Raw genomic sequence first — 19,306 nt, 5'->3', positions numbered from 1 at the left:
TGATGAAGAATATGTATACTTTATATAGTCGGAAATCGATATTTCGATGTGTTACAAACGGAATGACAAACTTTTTATACCCCCGTCATCATTCTATGGTGGTGGGTATAAATATGGGAAACATTTAAATCTGAAGTAATTTTAAGGAAATTTCGCAAAAGTTTATTTATGATTTATCGCTCGATATATATGTATTAGAAGTTTAGGAAAATTAGAGTCATTTTTACAACTTTTTGACTAAGCAGTGGCAATTTTACAAGGAAAATGTTGGTATTTTGACCATTTTTGTCGAAATCAGAAAAACATATATATTGGAGATATATCTAAATCTGAACCGATTTCAACCAAATTGTTAATTCTACTCCCTGTGCAAAATTTCAACTAAATCGGAGTTAAAAATTGGCCTCTGTGGTCATATGAGTGTAAATCGGGCGACAGCTATATATGGGAGATATATCTAAATCTGAACCGATTTCAACCAAATTCGGCACGCATGGTTACAATGCTAATTCTACTCCCTGTGCAAAATTTCAATTAAATCAGAGTAAAAGATTGGCCACTGTGGTCATATGAGTGTAAATCGGGCGAAAGATATATCTGGGAGCTATATCTAAATCTGAACCGATTTCAACCAAATTCGGCACGCATGGTTACAATGCTAATTCTACTCCCTGTGCAAAATTTCAATTAAATCAGAGTAAAAGATTGGCCACTGTGGTCAATCAGAGTAAAAGATTGGCCACTGTGTGGTGAGTGTAAATCGGGCGAAAGATATATCTGGGAGCTATATCTAAATCTGAACCGATTTCAATAAAATTTGGCACACTTGACGACACTACTAATTGTACTCCTAGTGCAAAATTTCAATGAAATTGGTGTAAAACTCTGGCTTCTGGGACCGTATATATCTAAATCTGAACCGATTTCAAAAAAAATTTGACACACTTGACTATAGTACTAATTGTTCTTCTTGTGCAAAATTATAAGCAAATTAGGGTAAAACTCTGGCTTCTGGGGCCATATAAGTCAATATCGGGCGAAATATATATATGGGAGCTATATCTAAATCTGAACCGATTTCTTCCAAAACCAATAGGGTTCTATTCTGAGCCAAAACACATACTTGTGTCAATTTTGAAGTCAATTGGACCAAAACTGCGACCTAGACTTTGCTTACAAAAATGTGTTCACGGACAGACGGACATGGCTATATCGACTCAGGAGCCCACCCTGAGCATTTTTGCCAAAGACACCATGTGTCTATCTCGTCTCCTTTTGGGTGTTGCAAACATGTGCACTAACTTATACTAACCTGTCATTTAGCTTAACATGGAATCGGGCAGCACTCAGTGACAAGAGAGAAGTTAACCAATGTGGTATCACAATGGACTGAATAGTCTATGTGAGCCTGATACATCGGGCTGCCACCTAACCTAACCCAACCTATACTAACCAGTTCCACAGTGTGGCGCAGGCTATAAAAATAGTATCATAAATTGATGAATTATCTTCAAAATCGAGTCCTGTACCAAATAGGAAGATTGATTAATTGATTCAGATGAAAAGGATAATATACATCCTTGGAGTCAGGAAGTCAATTATAGTTGAGGTCTCTTACTTGTAATGGTATCATTAATAATATGATTACTTTAAAATTCAATTGTCTACCGTGTGGTATTGTTTTTTGTTTGTTTGTTTACAATTTAGGTTCATAAAGAGCAAAAACAATGGAAGATGAAGATGGGAAAATGGCAGCAGAGGGTATCAAACCATTGACGGCATTCGATGCAAACGTGTCGTTTATGATTTTTTGTTCCACAAATTAAACTAAGAATAAAAAGAAAGATTTTGCTCAAATTTGTTATAAAAAAATTTGAACAAAAATTTGTTAAAGAGATAATTTTGACAAAATTTATTATAGAGATAAGATTTTGGTAAATTTTGTTATAAAAATAAATTTTGACAACATTTTATATAGATATAAAATTTTAACAAAATTTTCTATTGAAATAAGATGTTAACAAAACCTTTTATATAACTAAAATTTTGACGAAATTGTGTATAGAAACAAATGTTGACAAAATTGTTCTACAGAAATAAAATTTTTATACAATTTTCTATTGAAATAAAATTTTTACAAAATTTTCTATAAAAATAAAATTTGGACATAATTTTCTACTGAAATAAAATGTTGATAAATTTTTTATAAAAATTAAATTTTGGAAAAAATTTGGCAAAATTTGTTATAAAAAAATTTGAACAAAAATTTGTTATAGAGATAATTTTGACAAAATTTATTATAGAGATAAGATTTTGATAAATTTTGTTATAAAAATAAATTTTGACAAAATTTTATATAGATATAATATATTGAAATAAGATGTTAACAAAACTTTATATATAACTGTAATTTTGACAAAATTTTCTAAAAAAATTTTGACAAAATTTTCTAGAGAAAAAAATTTTGACAAAATTTTCTATAGAAATAACATTTTTATACAATTTTCGATTGAAATAAAATTTTGACAAAATTTTCTATAAAAATAAAATTTGGACAAAATTTTCTACTGAAATAAAATGTTGACAAATTTTTTATAAAAATAAAATTTTGGAAAAAATTTGGCAAAATTTGTTATAAAAAAATTTGAACAAAAATTTGTTATAGAGATAATTTTGACAAAATTTATTATAGAGATAAGATTTTGATAAATTTTGTTATAAAAAAATTTTCACAAAATTTTTTATAGATATAAAATTTTAACAAAATTTTCTATTGAAATAACATATTAACAAAACATTATATATAACTAAAATTTTGACAAAAAAAAAAAAAAACAAATTTTGACATAGAACAATCGGTCAAAAGTTTCTCAATATTATTTACACAAAATTTAACATCATTTGTGAGTTTTTAACAAAAAATATTGCAAATTAAAAATGAACGAACGTGTATGTATCGAACACCGTAAATGCAACTTTTGGTATGACGTCGCCCATTTTCCAATCTTCCTTTTCTATTGTTTTTGATAAAGAGTTTCCATACTCCTTAAAAAATTTCATACTATTTAAGTTCAACCCCTGCCATTTTCATACTTTGTATAAATGCCTGTTTGTCTTTTTCTCTATTTTTCCTATTTTTTTGTTTTTTGGTATCTTTGTAATGAACAAATTGTATTCAACGAATGTACGAATTTGTTTACATTGGCCTTTGTTTATAAACGTATTTGGTATTCCATTTTGATATTTACATAAAGAATAAGTATCACTCCATTAGCAGTTGTGATGGGTCCCATGTGTTAAGAAGGCTTATTCATTTATCGATGATGCCGCTGGTGGTGGCAGTGGAATAGAATATGTATGGGCTGTTCCACAACAAATAGGACAGTGGATAGACAAAAAAAATTATACCTACACCCTCAAAAAAATCGCTTCTTTAACATATGTTCCAAACATATTTTGCAGTAAGCACATATAAAGGGTGATTTGTTAAGAGCTTGATAACTTAAAAAAAAAAAAACGCATAAAATTTGCAAAATCTCATCGGTTCTTTATTTGAAACGTTAGATTGGTCCATGACATTTACTTTTTGAAGATAATTTCATTTGAATGTTGACCGCGGCTGCGTCTTAGGTGGTCCATTCGGAAAGTCCAATTTTGGGCAACTTTTTCGAGCATTTCGGCCGGAATAGCCCGAATTTCTTCGGAAATGTTGTCTTCCAAAGCTGGAATAGTTGCTGGCTTATTTCTGTAGACTTTAGACTTGACGTAGCCCCACAAAAAATAGTCTAAAGGCGTCAAATCGCATGATCTTGGTGGCCAACTTACCGGTCCATTTCTTGAGATGAATTGTTCTCCGAAGTTTTCCCTCAAAATGGCCATAGAATCGCGAGCTGTGTGGCATGTAGCGCCATCTTGTTGAAACCACATGTCAACCAAGTTCAGTTCTTCCATTTTTGGCAACAAAAAGTTAGTTAGCATCGAACGATAGCGATCGCCATTCACCGTAACGTTGCGTCCAACAGCATCTTTGAAAAAATACGGTCCAATGATTCCACCAGCGTACAAACCACACCAAACAGTGCATTTTTCGGGATGCATGGGCAGTTCTTGAACGGCTTCTGGTTGCTCTTCACTCCAAATGCGGCAATTTTGCTTATTTACGTAGCCATTCAACCAGAAATGAGCCTCATCGCTGAACAAAATTTGTCGATAAAAAAGCGGATTTTCTGCCAACTTTTCTAGGGCCCATTCACTGAAAATTCGACGTTGTGGCAGATCGTAAGTCTATTCATGATGAAATGTCAAAGCATACTGAGCATCTTTCTCTTTGACACCATGTCTGAAGTCCCACGTGATCTGTCAAATACTAATGCATGAAAATCCTAACATCAAAAGAATCACCCTTTATTATTGGATACTGCCGTAACATTAATATGTTTGTTTTATGTGAACATAATATAGTTTTGGAAGCATTTTGAGCCCAAAAATATTATATGCTTGGAAGAATTTTCCTCAAAGAAGATTGCACTCATTCCCTCACATCATTTTCACTTCCACGAAATATTTTAGTTCTTGCCAACTTTTTATACCCTAAACCACATAGTGGTCAGGGTATAATAAGTTTGATCGGCCAAAAAATGTGCCTACCAGAAATATTGTTGTTAGACCCCATAAAATATGCAGTGGTGGCCACATAATTAGGGACATTTTCAAAAACTGTACTAATATATATTTCTATGCGTTTTTTTCTCCACGTATGGCAGTTTTTAAGATCAATGTGTAAAGTAACGGGATTTTCTAACTGTTATTTGTTATTCTCAATAATCACTCATCTCTCATTGTTATGCAAACTGATAAAAAAGTCATTAACTGAAACTGTCGTAATTTGTGTGTGTGTGTTAAGTTGGTCATATAATTAAGGACAGGGAATATTTAACTTTGTTTTCACAGAGAATAACTGCATAAAAAATTGTAAGTAAAAAATATAATAAAATCGTGGTACAGTAAGTATAAAATTGTACAATATTATTTCAGAAATGGGTCGCAATAAGAGCTGCACTCCAGAATTACGCAAACTCATAATTTGTAAATACGTTCGCGGAAAGAAATCAATTCGTGACGTAGCCGATGAGTTGGAATGTTCCAAAACGATGGTACACAATGCTATTGTGCATTATAGAAATAATGGGACTGTTGAAAATATTGAAAGAGCATCCAGACCAAGAAAAACAACAAGTGCTGACGATCGCATAATCTGCCGAGTGAGCAAAGCTAACCCATTTCTAACCTCAAGGCAGATTCATAAGGAAGTAACACCTCAAATTAGTAATGAAATATCCACTCGCACTGTAAGACGACGTCTACTTGAGGGAAATCTCCGTGGCTGTATCGCAAAACGAAAACCCCACGTTTCTGCCAAAAATTTGAAAAAGCGTACACCCTCAAAAACAATCGCTTCTCTAACATATGTTCCAAACATATTTTGCAGGAAGCACATATATTATTGGATACCGCCGAAACATTAATATGTTTGTTTTATGTGACCATATTATATGTTTGGAAGCATTTTGAGTCCAAGAATAGTATATGCTTGGAAGAATTCCCCAAAGAAGATTGTGTTCATTCCCTCACATAATTTTCACTTCCACGAAATTTTTGAGTTCTTCGCATCTTTTTCTGTAATACAAATATGCTGTTTTTTTTTTCAAATGTCTATTCTCTTGGTTCCGAATATCTATTCTCTTTATTCCGAATACTCATTCTACTATTCAAATTAAATAATATTTAGACATAAGCATACCAAATTTTTGGACTTATTATAAAACAGTTTTCCGAAACAACATACATTCACAGAAATTGCTCTCATTTCATTCTCTCGCTGTGTTATGTTGATATTTTTTATTCAACCCTCCCGGTTTCCATATCTATTTCTTTCTCTATACTAACTCTCTCTCTGTCGCTCTCTGAATAAAGTATCACAACATATATATGTTTACTCGAAATTTGAAAATTTATATATGTTTACATTCACACATATTATTTTTATGAAACATTCATGCCCCAAACATAATATATTCTAACATATTAACATATGTGTCCCAAACATTTTGTGTTAGTATAGGAACATTACATGTTTGCACTTAAATATATTGTGTTTAAAAATTGTGCCCGAAACACATTTTGTTTATATCGGAACATATGAAAAACATATTTTTCTAACAGTGTATAAATTTCGCAAAAGAGCATTTAGAGAAACCCTTAGAGTTTTGGAAAAACATTCTTTGGAGTGACGAATCCAAGTTTAATTTATTTGGTTCTGATGGTAAGAGATATGTCCGACGCCCACCCAACAAAGAACTCGACCCCCGCTATACACTAGAGACCATAAAACATGGTGGTGGGAATATAATGGTTTGGGCGGCATTTTCATGGTTTGGAGTAGGTCCAATCCGTCGAATAACCGAGAAAATGGACCAGTATTTATATAAAGATATTTTGGCGAATACAATGAAGCCTTTTGCAGACGAACATATGCCAAGCACATTTATGTTTTTGCAGGATAATGATCCAAAACATACGGCAAAAAGTGTAAAAGCCTGGTTTTCCGATCAAAACATTAATGTTTTAGACTGGCCTGCTCAAAGTCCAGATTTAAATCCGATAGAAAATCTGTGGGCTGATGTAGAGAGGTCGTTGGAGCAGAAAACAAACAAAAATGGTGATGAATTATTTGAAAATGTTAAAAATATATGGCAGAATATCTCAATAGAAAGATGTCAACGTCTGGTTGAAAGTATTCCTCGGAGGTGCAGAGCTGTGATTGCGTCCAAAGGTTACCCAACAAAATATTAAATATAAACATACATTAGAATCAAAATGGAGTCTTTTTATATACTTAATTAATTTTTTTTATTAACTTTAACAAAAAACACGAAGTGTCCTTAATTAGCTGTCCAACCAAAAAACCATAAAATATTTGTATTTATGTATTTAAGTTAATGTGAGTAAAATATTTTTTTATTTTTTTAACACTAATAAATGTTCAGAAGTATAGCATACATTTCTAAATCATAAAAAATGTTTTTGTTGTCCAGGTCAGAAAACATCGGTGAAACTTTGCGCTAAAAATTGTGTCCTTAATTATATGACAACCACTGTATACCGTTCGACTCAGAATCACCTCCTGAGTCGATCTAGCGCTTGGTGACCGTCCGTCCGTCTGTCCATGTATTTGTTGTTCACAGGATTCCAGTCGCAATTATTAACCGATTTGGATGATATTTGGTACAGGGTGTTTTTTGGGCACAAGGACGAACGCTGTTGAATTTGGAAGAAATCGGATCAAGTTTAGATATAGCTCCCATATATATGTATCGCCCGATTTCGACAAAAGGGGTCACGTTGCGCTTTTTTACAAACCGATCGTCATAAAATTTTGCACATAGAAAACTTTTTCATCGCTCTTTAAGTCTGCAAAATTTCATTGAAATCGGTTCAGATTTAGATATAGCTCCCATATATATGTATCGCCCGATTTTCCCAAATTTGGCCATAAAAACCTTATTTATTAAGCGATCTTACTCAAACTTGGCTTACTATAATCTTTTATGGTACTGACAATATATGCCAAAATTAATCGAAATCGGTTCAGATTTAGATATAGCTCCCATATATATGTATCGCCCGATTTTGCCAAATTTGGCCGTAAAACCCGTATTTATCAACCGATAGTACTCAAAGTTGGCTAAATATAATCTTCTATACCTCTAACTGTATGTGCGGAATTTCATCGAAATCGGTTCAGATTTAGATATAGCTCCCATATGTATGTATCGCTCGATTTTGCCAAATTTGGCCGTAAAACCCTTATTTATCAACCGATTGTAACCAAGGTTGGCTAAATGTAATCTTCTATAGCACTAACTGTATGTGCAAAATTTCATCGAAATCGGTTCAAATGTAGATATAGCTCCCATATATATGTATGGCCCGATTTTGAAAAATTTGCCCCTAATAACCTTATTTTTGACCATAGGGGCCTAATTTATTAACTGATCGTACTCAAATTTTACACAAAGTGACCTTCTGTGGTATTAATCATACCTGCAAAATATTATACAAATTGGTTCAGATTTAGATATAGGTCCCATATATATGCGTCGCTCGATTTTGTCATATTTGGCCATAATACTCTTATTTATTAACCTATGTTATTCAAATTTCAAATTTTGATGTACTAGCTGATCGTATTTAGACTTACATGTAGCTCCTACATAAATCTATAGCCCTATTTGCAGAAATTTGGATTTATTACCCACAACTAATTGACCGATTTCCTCTTTTTTAATAATGGACACAATATTAGTGGCATACCAACTCTTTTGGTGCAAAATAAACTATAGCTCCTAATATTAGACATTTCTGCTCAGATTGTGCCAAGACACGTTCTCCAAAACCTATACCAATGATACTCCACAAATGCTTATGCTTACTAATTCAGTAGGGGTGGTTTAGGGTATGATATAGTCGGCCCCGCCCGACTTTCTACTTTACTCACTTGTTTTTTGACTAACATTGTGTTCCACCCTAGCGTATTAGCCGACTTAAATTTTGAGTCTATAGATTTTTTAGAAGTCTATCAAATTCTGTCCAAATCGAGTGATATTTAAATGTATGTATTTGGGACAAACCTTTATATATAGCACCCAACACATTTGGCGGATGTGATATGGTATCGAAAATTTAGATCTACAAAGTGGTGCAGGGTATAATATAGTCGGCCCTGCCCGACTTTAGACTTTCCTTACTTGTTTTATTCCAAAAAACTGTTAACCAAAAATGCAAAATTTTTATAATAAGTTTTAGCCTATATATGAAGCATTTTTATCTCAAATGTAATGATTCAATATATCAGTTAATTTAAAGACGAAATCAAATATGTTTTTCTTTAAAGAAAATTCTCCTTATTTCAAAGACGAATTATATTGACGGAGAGACACAAATTTCCAAAATGTTATGAAAATCAAGTGAGGGAAGTCTAAAGTCGGGGGCGGGACGAACCATATTATACCCTGCGCGACTTTGTAGATCCTACTTCAATTCTCCGCTTCTTTGGCTTGTAATCAATACCAAAATCATAAGAGTGAAGACAAAATCTTTGGAACGGGCCATGCTTTTTTTTCAATGTGTATTGTTAATTGAAAACCAGTTGTCCTATATTGTTTGTTCTTATTTCCATAATTTCCATTTTGTATAATGGTTGAAGATTTCTATTGAAAGTTTTCTTCGATTAATCCATTAACAGATTAACCTTTACATCAAAGAAATTTGTTGTAAATATTTTATATAATTTTCAATGTCATTTACATGGTCTTTAGTATTAAGCCAATATAAGTTTGAATATTGGTTCCAAATGGCTTTTAGCAATATGCAGGATTTTCTTTTTATATGCTCTTAAATTCTTTTGTTTGATTTGATTTTTCTTTTTTAAGTTACAAATTTCCATTTTGTTTTTGTTTTTTATACCCTCCAGCATAGGATGGGGGTTATTAACTTTGTCATTCCGTTTGTAACACATCGAAATATTGCTCTAAGACCCCATAAGAAATATATATTCTGGGTCGTGGTGAAATTCTGAGTCGATCTGAGCATGTCCGGCTGTCCGTCCGTCTGTGGAAATCACGCTAACTTCCGAACGAAACAAGCTATCGACTTAAAACTTGGCACAAGTTGTTGTTATTGATGTAGGTCGAATGGTATTGCAAATGGGCCATATCGGTCCACTTTTACGTATAGCCCCCGTATAAACCGATCCCCAAATTTGGCTTGGGGAGCCTCGCGGAGCAGCAAACTTCATCCGATCCGGTTGAAATTTGGTACGTGGTCTTAGTATACGATCTCTAACAACCATGCCAAAATTGGTTCATATCGGTCCATAATTATATATAGCCCCCATATAAACCGATCCCCAGATTTGACCTCCGGAGCCTCTTGGAGGGGCAAAATTCATCCGATCCGATTGAAATTTGGTACCTGATGTTAGTATATGGTCTCTAACAACCATGCAAAAATTGGTCCATATCGGTCCATAATTATATATAGCCCCCATATAAACCGATCCCCAGATTTGACCTCCGGAGACTTTTGGAGGGGCAAAATTCATCTGATCCGGTTGAAATTTGGTACCTGATGTTAGTATACGGCCTCTAACAACCATGCAAAAATTGGTCCACATCGGCCCATAATTATATATAGCCCCCATATAAACCGATCCCCAGATTTGACCTCCGGAGCCTCTTAGAGGAGCAAAAGTCATCCGATCCGATTGAAATTTGTTACGTGGTGCTAGTATATTGTCTCTAACAACCATGCAAAAATTGGTCCATATCGGTCCATAATTATATATAGCCCCCATATAAATCGATCCCCAGATTTGTCCTCCGGGGCCTCTTGGAGGAGCTAAATTCATCCGATCCGGTTGAAATTTGGAACATGGTGTTAGAATGTGGTCTCTAACAACCATGCCAAAAGAGGTCCATATCGGTCCATAATTATATATAACCCCCATATAAGCCGATCCCCAGATTTGACCTCCGGAGCCTCTTAGAGGAGCAAAATTCATCCGATCCGGCTGAAATTTGGTACATGGTGTTGGTATATGGTCTCTAATGATCATGCAAAAATTGGTCCACATCGGCCCATAATTATATATAGCCCCCATATAAGCCGATCCCCAGATTTGACCTCCGGAGCCTCTTAGAGGAGCAAAATTCATCCGATCCGGTTGAAATTTGGTACGTGGTGTTCGTATATGGTCTCTAACAACCATGCAAGAATTGGTCCATATCGGTCGATAATTATATATAGCCCCCATATAAATCGATCCCCAGATTTGACCTCAGGAGCCTCTGGAAGGAGCAAAATTCTTCCGATCCGGTTGAAATTTGCAACGTGGTGTTAGTATAAGGCCGCTTATAACCATGCCATAATTGGTCCATATCGGTCTATAGTTATATATAGCCGATCTCCAATCACACAAAAATTGGTCCATATCGGTTCATAATCATGTTTGCCATTCGAGCCAAAAATAATCTACCAAAATTTTATTTTTATAGAAAACATTGTCAAAATGTTATTTCTATAGAAAAATTTGTCAAAATTTTATTTCTATACAAAATTTTGTCAAAATGTTATTTCTGTAGAAAATTTTGTCAAAATTTTATTTCTATAGAAAATTTTGTCAAAATTTTATTGATATAGAAAATTTTGTCAAAATTTTATTTCTATAGAAAATTTTGTCAAAATTTTATTTCTATAGTAAATTTTGCCAATATTTTATTTCTATAAAAAATTTTGCCAAAATTTTATTTTTATAGAAAATTTTGTAAAAATTTTATTTCTATAGAAAATTTTGTAAAAATTTTATTTCTATACAAAATTTTGTCAAAATTTTATTTCTATAGAAAATTTTGTCAAAATTTTATTCCTATAGAAAATTTTGTCAAAATTTTATTTCTATAGAAAAATTTTTCCAAATTTTATTTCTATAGAAAATTTTTTCCAAATTTTACTTTTATAGAAAATGTTGTCAAAATTTTATTTTGTCAAAATTTTATTTCTATAGAAACTTTAAACTTAATTATATACGTATTTAATCGGCCTTTTTTAGTTTAATATATACCACGTATGGACTATGTGGTATATATTACGGTGTTAGGAAGTTTTAAGATACCTTGCCATCGGCAAGTGTTACCGCAACCCAAGTAATTCGATTGTGGATGACAGTCTTCAGTAGAAGTTTCTACGTAATTCATTGCGGAGGGTACATAAGCTTCGGCCTGGCCGAACTTACGGCCGTTTATACTTGTTTTTTTTTTGTCGTTTGTTAACTAAACTTTATTGTATTATAGTTTGGCAAACATCTTGTAGTCGGGTGATGTGATTTGATATTTACATAAAAATATCTTTTAGCTTTGTCTTATGAATACGTTCAAGAGAGCATATGCGTCAGCATAAATTTCTTATTCTTCTTTAGCATGAATTTGAAAAAGTCAAATAAAGAAATTTGCATATGGATTTTCAAGCAAAAGAGATTTTGCACTCACAAATGCTTATTGCCCTCCTTGACCTATGGTCAACAATGATGGATGGCTATATGCGGACATATGGGGGTTTTGAAGTAAGTATCTAAGTATCCTTAAAGTATTAGCCATGTTCTTTATCTTCTTAAAGATTTATGCATGTCCATCTAAAGGGTGATTTGTTAAGAGCTTGATAACTTTTTTTTTTAAAAAAACGCATAAAATTTGCAAAATCTCATCGGTTCTTTATTTGAAACGTTAGATTGGTCCATGACATTTACTTTTTGAAGATAATTTCATTTAAATGTTGACCGCGGCTGCGTCTTAGGTGGTCCATTCGGAAAGTCCAATTTTGGGCAACTTTTTCGAGCATTTCGGCCGGAATAGCCCGAATTTCTTCGGAAATGTTGTCTTCCAAAGCTGGAATAGTTGCTGGCTTATTTCTGTAGACTTTAGACTTGACGTAGCCCCACAAAAAATAGTCTAAAGGCGTCAAATCGCATGATCTTGGTGGCCAACTTACCGGTCCATTTCTTGAGATGAATTGTTCTCCGAAGTTTTCCCTCAAAATGGCCATTGAATCGCGAGCTGTGTGGCATGTAGCGCCATCTTGTTTAAACCACATGTCAACCAAGTTCAGTTCTTCCATTTTTGGCAACAAAAAGTTTGTTAGCATCGAACGATAGCGATCGCCATTCACCGTAACGTTGCGTCCAACAGCATCTTTGAAAAAATACGGTCCAATGATTCCACCAGCGTACAAACCACACCAAACAGTGCATTTTTCGGGATGCATGGGCAGTTCTTGAACGGCTTCTGGTTGCTCTTCACTCCAAATGCGGCAATTTTGCTTATTTACGTAGCCATTCAACCAGAAATGAGCCTCATCGCTGAACAAAATTTGTCGATAAAAAAGCGGATTTTCTGCCACTGATTTTGGTAATAAAATTCAATGATTTGCAAGCGTTGCTCGTTAGTAAGTCTATTCATGATGAAATGTCAAAGCATACTGAGCATCTTTCTCTTTGACACCATGTCTGAAATCCCACGTGATCTGTCAAATACTAATGCATGAAAATCCTAACCTCAAAAGAATCACCCTTTATAACAACAGCAAAAAAAAAAAAAAAAAAAAAATTGCAAGAATTTATTTGCCAATTGCTATTGGTAAAGAAATTGTGGAAGTTCATTGAAATGATAAAGTGATGGATTGAAATGTAAATAATGGAGTGGGATTGAAATGAATTTCTCTAGAGGAAATTATATTGAAATTCAATGAATATCATTGAGAGATATATTACCTTCATTGCAATCATGGGTTTTCTTATATTTATACTACTTTCTAATATGAACTTCTAGTACATCTCGGCAAATGGAAGGGAGAAAACTATTGATCACCCCATAAGCGGAAAAATAATCATGGTAACATTAGCTTATACTTCTTAAGGATTGGGGGAGAGCTGCTGAATGGCCTTGTGTCTCGAATTTTTCCTTACTTTAATTCCCCGCTTCTTTGGCTCGGAATCAATACTAAAATCATTAGTGTAAAGACAAAATCTTATTTACTTCAAATTAACATTATTTTTAAATGTGTAGAATTTTATCCAAATCGGCTCAGATTTAGATAAATCCCAAATGTGGTCGTCCGATTTGGGAACATATGGTCCGAATACTCACCACGGTTGAGTTGGCAAAATTTTCTATGGAAATAAAATTTTGACAAAATTTTCTATAGAAATAAAATTTTGACAAAATTTTCTATAGAAATAAAATTTTGACAAAATTTTCTATAGAAATAAAGTGTTGACAAAATTTTCTTTAAATATAAATTTTGAGAAAATTTTCTATAGAAATACAATTTTGACAAAAAATTCTATAAAAATACAATTTTGACAAAATTTTCTATAGAAATAAAATTGTGACAAAATTTTCTATAAAAATAAAATTTTGTCAAAATCTTTCTGTAGAAAATTAAAAATAATAATAAAAATTAAAACTAAAATTTTGACAAAATTTTCTATAGAAATAAAATGTTGACAAAATTTACTATAGAAATAAAATTTTGGCAAAGTTTTCTTTAGAAATAAAATTTTGACAAAATTTTCTTTAAAAATAAAATTGTGACAAAATTTTCTATAGAAATAAAATTTTGACCAAATTTTCTATAGAAATAAAGCTTTGACAATATTTTCAATAAAATTAAAGCTTTGACAAAATTTTCCATAAAAATAAATTTTGAGCAAATTTTCTTTAGAAATAAAATTTTGACAAAATTTTCTATAGAAACAAAATGTTGACAAAATTTTCTATGGAAATAATTTCATTTTCTATGGAAATAATTTATTTCGGCATAAACCGGCTATCATAAAAAACTTTTTTTTCGGGAGGTTCAAGTGTGGTTCATTGTTGGGTTTAATGAACTGCCTGAATTTATTCTGATAATTGGTTGATAGTTTTGCTGCAAGTAGAGGATGCTGATGAGGAATGTGGTAATTCCGAAACGTGCGTCCATCCAACCATCTTGCAGTCTATAGGGCTTTGCCCAAATAAATTTGACAAACATTCTTTTCCTCTGTTGGTTAAGCTACACTTGTAGTTTAGTCAATGTATAGTTTTAAGCTGCAATAAAAACAACAACAATGGAGATAAAATTTTGACAAAGTTTTCTTTAAAAATAAAATTTTGACAAAATTTTCTATAGAAATAAGATTTTGACAAAATTTTCTATAGAAATAAAATTTTGACAAAATTTTATATAAAAACAAGTATATACGGCCGTAAGTTCGGCCAGGCCGAATCTTATGTACCCTCCACCATGGATTGCATAGAAACTTCTACGGAAGACTGTCATCCAGAATCGAATTACTTGGGTTGTGGTATCTTAAAACTTCTTAACATCGTTTTCTAAATTGTGAGTTAGTCCATACGTGGTAGAGAGCCAGAATTGAAATATGGGGGCTATATATACTAAAAAAAAGCATGCCCGGTCCCAAAGATTTTGTCTTTACATGAAAAATTTTGGTATTGATTCCGAGCCAAATAAGCGGAGAATACAAGTAAGGATACTTTTAAAACACAATTCTCTTTTGAATTTGGGTTTTGTGGACTTGCTTCGAGGAAGCAAATTTTAATTTTTCGCTTTTTCAGATTTTTTGCTTCATATGGTATCAATATTCTTTAAGAACGAATTAACGACAACTTTATTTTCAAAATTAAGAATCGACTTCCAGTAGAAATTATGCTATGTTTCAAGTAAAAAACGTCTTTAAAATAAAGTGTTGAAAAACGTGTCCTATATTTGAACGATTTTTTGCTTTGTAGTTATGATGCCAAACGACAACAAATTTAAAGACAATGTCATTAAATTTAAAGAATTTTTGCTAAATTATTAAAGTCAAGTTGACCTTAGCCCAAACATATTTTCTTTCATGTTATGATACCAATTTTTAAGTCAAATCACTTAATTATAAGGACAATACGACTTCATTGAAAAGTTTATCGACTTTGGACAAGGAAAAGAACTTTACATTAGAGAAATGCGTCGTCTATGCTAAGCAAAAGTTGCCTTCGTATTTTAAAGACATGAAATCTTTGACCTCAGGACAATATTTTTTTCAGTGTACAATTATGAACTTGATATGGACCAATTTTTGTGTGATTGGGGATCGATTTATGTGAGGGCTATATAAACCTATAGACCGATATGGACCTAGTTAGACATGGTTGTTAACGACCACATACTAGCACAATGTACAAATTTCAACTGACTCGGATGAAATTTGCTCCTCCAAGAGGCTCCACAACCAAATCTCGGCACTTTTGACACGGCTGTTAAATACCATATTCTACTATCACGTACCAAATTTCAACCGAATCGGATGAATTTTGCTCTTCCAAGGGGCTCCAGAGGTCCAATCTGGGGATCGGTGTATATGGGGGCTATACGTAAAAGTGGACCGATATGGCCCATTTGCAATACCATCCGACCTACATCAATAACAACTACTTGTGCCAAGCTTCAAGTCCATAGCTTGTTTCGTTCGGAAGTTAGCGTGATTTCAACAGACGGACGGACGGACGGACATGCTCAAATCGACTCAGAATTTCACCAGAATATATATACTTTATGGGGTCTTACACCAATATTTCGATGTGTTACAAACGGAATGACAAAGTTAATATTCCCCCATCCTATGGCGGATGGTATAATAAAATTGTGAAAAAATTTTCTATAGAAATAAAATTTTTTACAAAATTTTCTATAGAAATAAAGTTTTGACAAAATTTTCTATAGAAATAAAATTTTAACATAATTTTCTATAGAAATAAAATTTTGTCAAAATTTTCTATAGAAATAAAATTTTGACAAAATTTTTTTAGAAATAAAGTTTTGACAATATTTTTTATAGAAATAAAGCTTTGACAAAATTTTCCAAAAAAAATAAATTTTGAGAAAATTTTCTATAGAAATAAAATTTTGTCAAAATTTTCTATAGAAATAAAATTTTGTCAAAATTTTCTATAGAAATAAAATTTTGTCAAAATTTTTTATAGAAATAAAATTTTGTCAAAATTTTTCATAGAAATAAAATTTTGACAAAATTTTCTATAAAAATAAAATTTTCACAAAATTTTCTATAAAAATAAAATTTTGTCAAACTTTTTTATAGAAATAAAATTTTGACAACACTTTCTATAGAAAAAAATTTTGACAAAATTTTCTAAAGAAATAAATTTTTGACAAAATTTTCTATCGAAATAAAATTTTGACAAAATTTTCTATAGAAATACAATTTTAATAAAATTTTCTATAGAAACAAAATTTTGACAAAATTTTCTATAGAAATAAAATTTTGACAAAATTTTCTTTAGAAATAAAGTTTTGACAAAATTTTCTTTAGAAATAAAATTTTGACAATATTTTCTATAGAATTAAATTTTGACAAAATTTTCTATTGAAATAAAATTTTGAAAAAAATTTTATATAAAAATAAAATTGTGAACAAATTTTCTATAGAAATAAAATTTTGACAAATTTTTCTATAGAAATAAAATTTAGATAAAATTTTCTATAAAAATAAAATTTTGACAAAATTTTCTATAGAAATAAAATTTTGACAAAATTTTATATAAAAATAAAATTGTGAAAAAATTTTCTATAGAAATAAAATTTTGAAAAAATTTTCTATAGAAATAAAATGTTGACAAAATTTTCTATAGAAATAAAATTGTGAAAAAATTTTCTATAATAATACACACAAAGAAATTTCACGAAAATTTTTCCAATTAAAATTTTAATTGAGTTTTAAAAAATATTCAATTAAAAATTTAATTGATTCAACAAGTTTTTTAATTGAAACAAAAATCAATCACAAAAATAATAGTATCATTTAATTTTTTAATTGGATCAATTAACTTTTTAATTGACCTTCAATTAATTATTTAATTGATACTATCATTTTTGTGATTGAAGACATTTCAATTAAAAATTAATTGGATCTATTAATTTCGTGATTGAATCAGAAAAAAAATTTTTGTGTGTACAATTTTGTCAAAATTTTATTTCTGTAGAAAATTGAAAATAATAGTAAAAATTAAAAATAAAATTTTGACAAAATTTTCTATAGAAATAAAATTTTGTCAAAATTTTATATAGAAATAAAATTTTGACAAAATTTTCCATAGAAATAAAATTTTGACAAAATTTTCTATAGAAATAAAATGCTTAAAACATTTTTATTTTATTTCTATAGAAAAAAATATAGAAATAAAAAAATATAGAAATAAAAAAATATAGAAATAAAATGTTGACAAAATTTTCTATAGAAATAAAATTAAAAAAAAAAAATTCTATAAAAATAAAATTTTGTCAAAATTTTATTTCTGTAGAAAATTAAAAATAATAATAAAAATTAAAAATAAAATTTTGACAAATATTTCTATAGAATAAAATTTTGACAAAATTTTCTATAGAAATAAAACTTTGACAAAATTTTCTACAGAAATAAAATTTTAACAAAATTTTCAATAGAAATAAAATTTTGACAAAATTTTCTAAAGAAATGAAATTTTGACAAAATTTTCCATTAATATAAAATTTTGACAAAATTTTCTATAGAAATAAAATTTGAAAAATGCAACGGCATAGGTGTAAATCCCCTACTGCGGTGAGTTTTTGTAATTTAATTTTTATTGGGCTTTTAAATTTTTATTGTAAACTTTTATTATTTGCAAAATATACCATTTTAGATATTGGTTTCTTTGTAACCCTAATACTGAAGGTCAAATAAAGGGTGATTCTTTTGAGGTTAGGATTTTCATGCATTAGTATTTGACAGATCACGTGGGATTTCAGACATGGTGTCAAAGAGAAAGATGCTCAGTATGCGAGCCACAACGTCGAATTTTCAGTGAATGGGCCCTAGAAAAGTTGGCAGAAAATCCGCTTTTTTATCGACAAATTTTGTTCAGCGATGAGGCTCATTTCTGGTTGAATGGCTACGTAAATAAGCAAAATTGCCGCATTTGGAGTGAAGAGCAACCAGAAGCCGTTCAAGAACTGCCCATGCATCCCGAAAAATGCACTGTTTGGTGTGGTTTGTACGCTGGTGGAATCATTGGACCGTATTTTTTCAAAGATGCTGTTGGACGCAACGTTACGGTGAATGGCGATCGCTATCGTTCGATGCTAACAAACTTTTTGTTGCCAAAAATGGAAGAACTGAACTTGGTTGACATGTGGTTTCAACAAGATGGCGCTACATGCCACACAGCTCGCGATTCTATGGCCATTTTGAGGGAAAACTTCGGAGAACAATTCATCTCAAGAAATGGACCGGTAAGTTGGCCACCAAGATCATGCGATTTGACGCCTTTAGACTATTTTTTGTGGGGCTACGTCAAGTCTAAAGTCTACAGAAATAAGCCAGCAACTATTCCAGCTTTGGAAGACAACATTTCCGAAGAAATTCGGGCTATTCCGGCCGAAATGCTCGAAAAAGTTGCCCAAAATTGGACTTTCCGAATGGACCACCTAAGACGCAGCCGCGGTCAACATTTAAATGAAATTATCTTCAAAAAGTAAATGTCATGGACCAATCTAACGTTTCAAATAAAGAACCGATGAGATTTTGCAAATTTTATGCGTTTTTATTTTTTAAAGTTATCAAGCTCTTAACAAATCACCCTTTACATTATGATATCTTTCATATGGTGCAATACATAAA

At 31.4% G+C, this 19,306-nt stretch overlaps 1 protein-coding gene across 1 annotated transcript in view; it reads right to left on the bottom strand.

Moving 5' to 3' along the window:
• The window catches only part of TkR99D (Tachykinin-like receptor at 99D), a 279,312-nt gene that overhangs the window by 110,870 nt on the left and 149,136 nt on the right, over positions 1 to 19,306 (bottom strand). The gene's annotated exons all lie outside the window — the stretch shown is intronic.

This window comes from Haematobia irritans, chromosome 1 (assembly GCF_050003625.1).
Source record: "Haematobia irritans isolate KBUSLIRL chromosome 1, ASM5000362v1, whole genome shotgun sequence".
Lineage (NCBI taxonomy): Eukaryota > Metazoa > Arthropoda > Insecta > Diptera > Muscidae > Haematobia > Haematobia irritans.
Note: the sequence above shows the minus strand (reverse complement) of the source record. Positions and strands in the feature narration are given on the sequence as shown.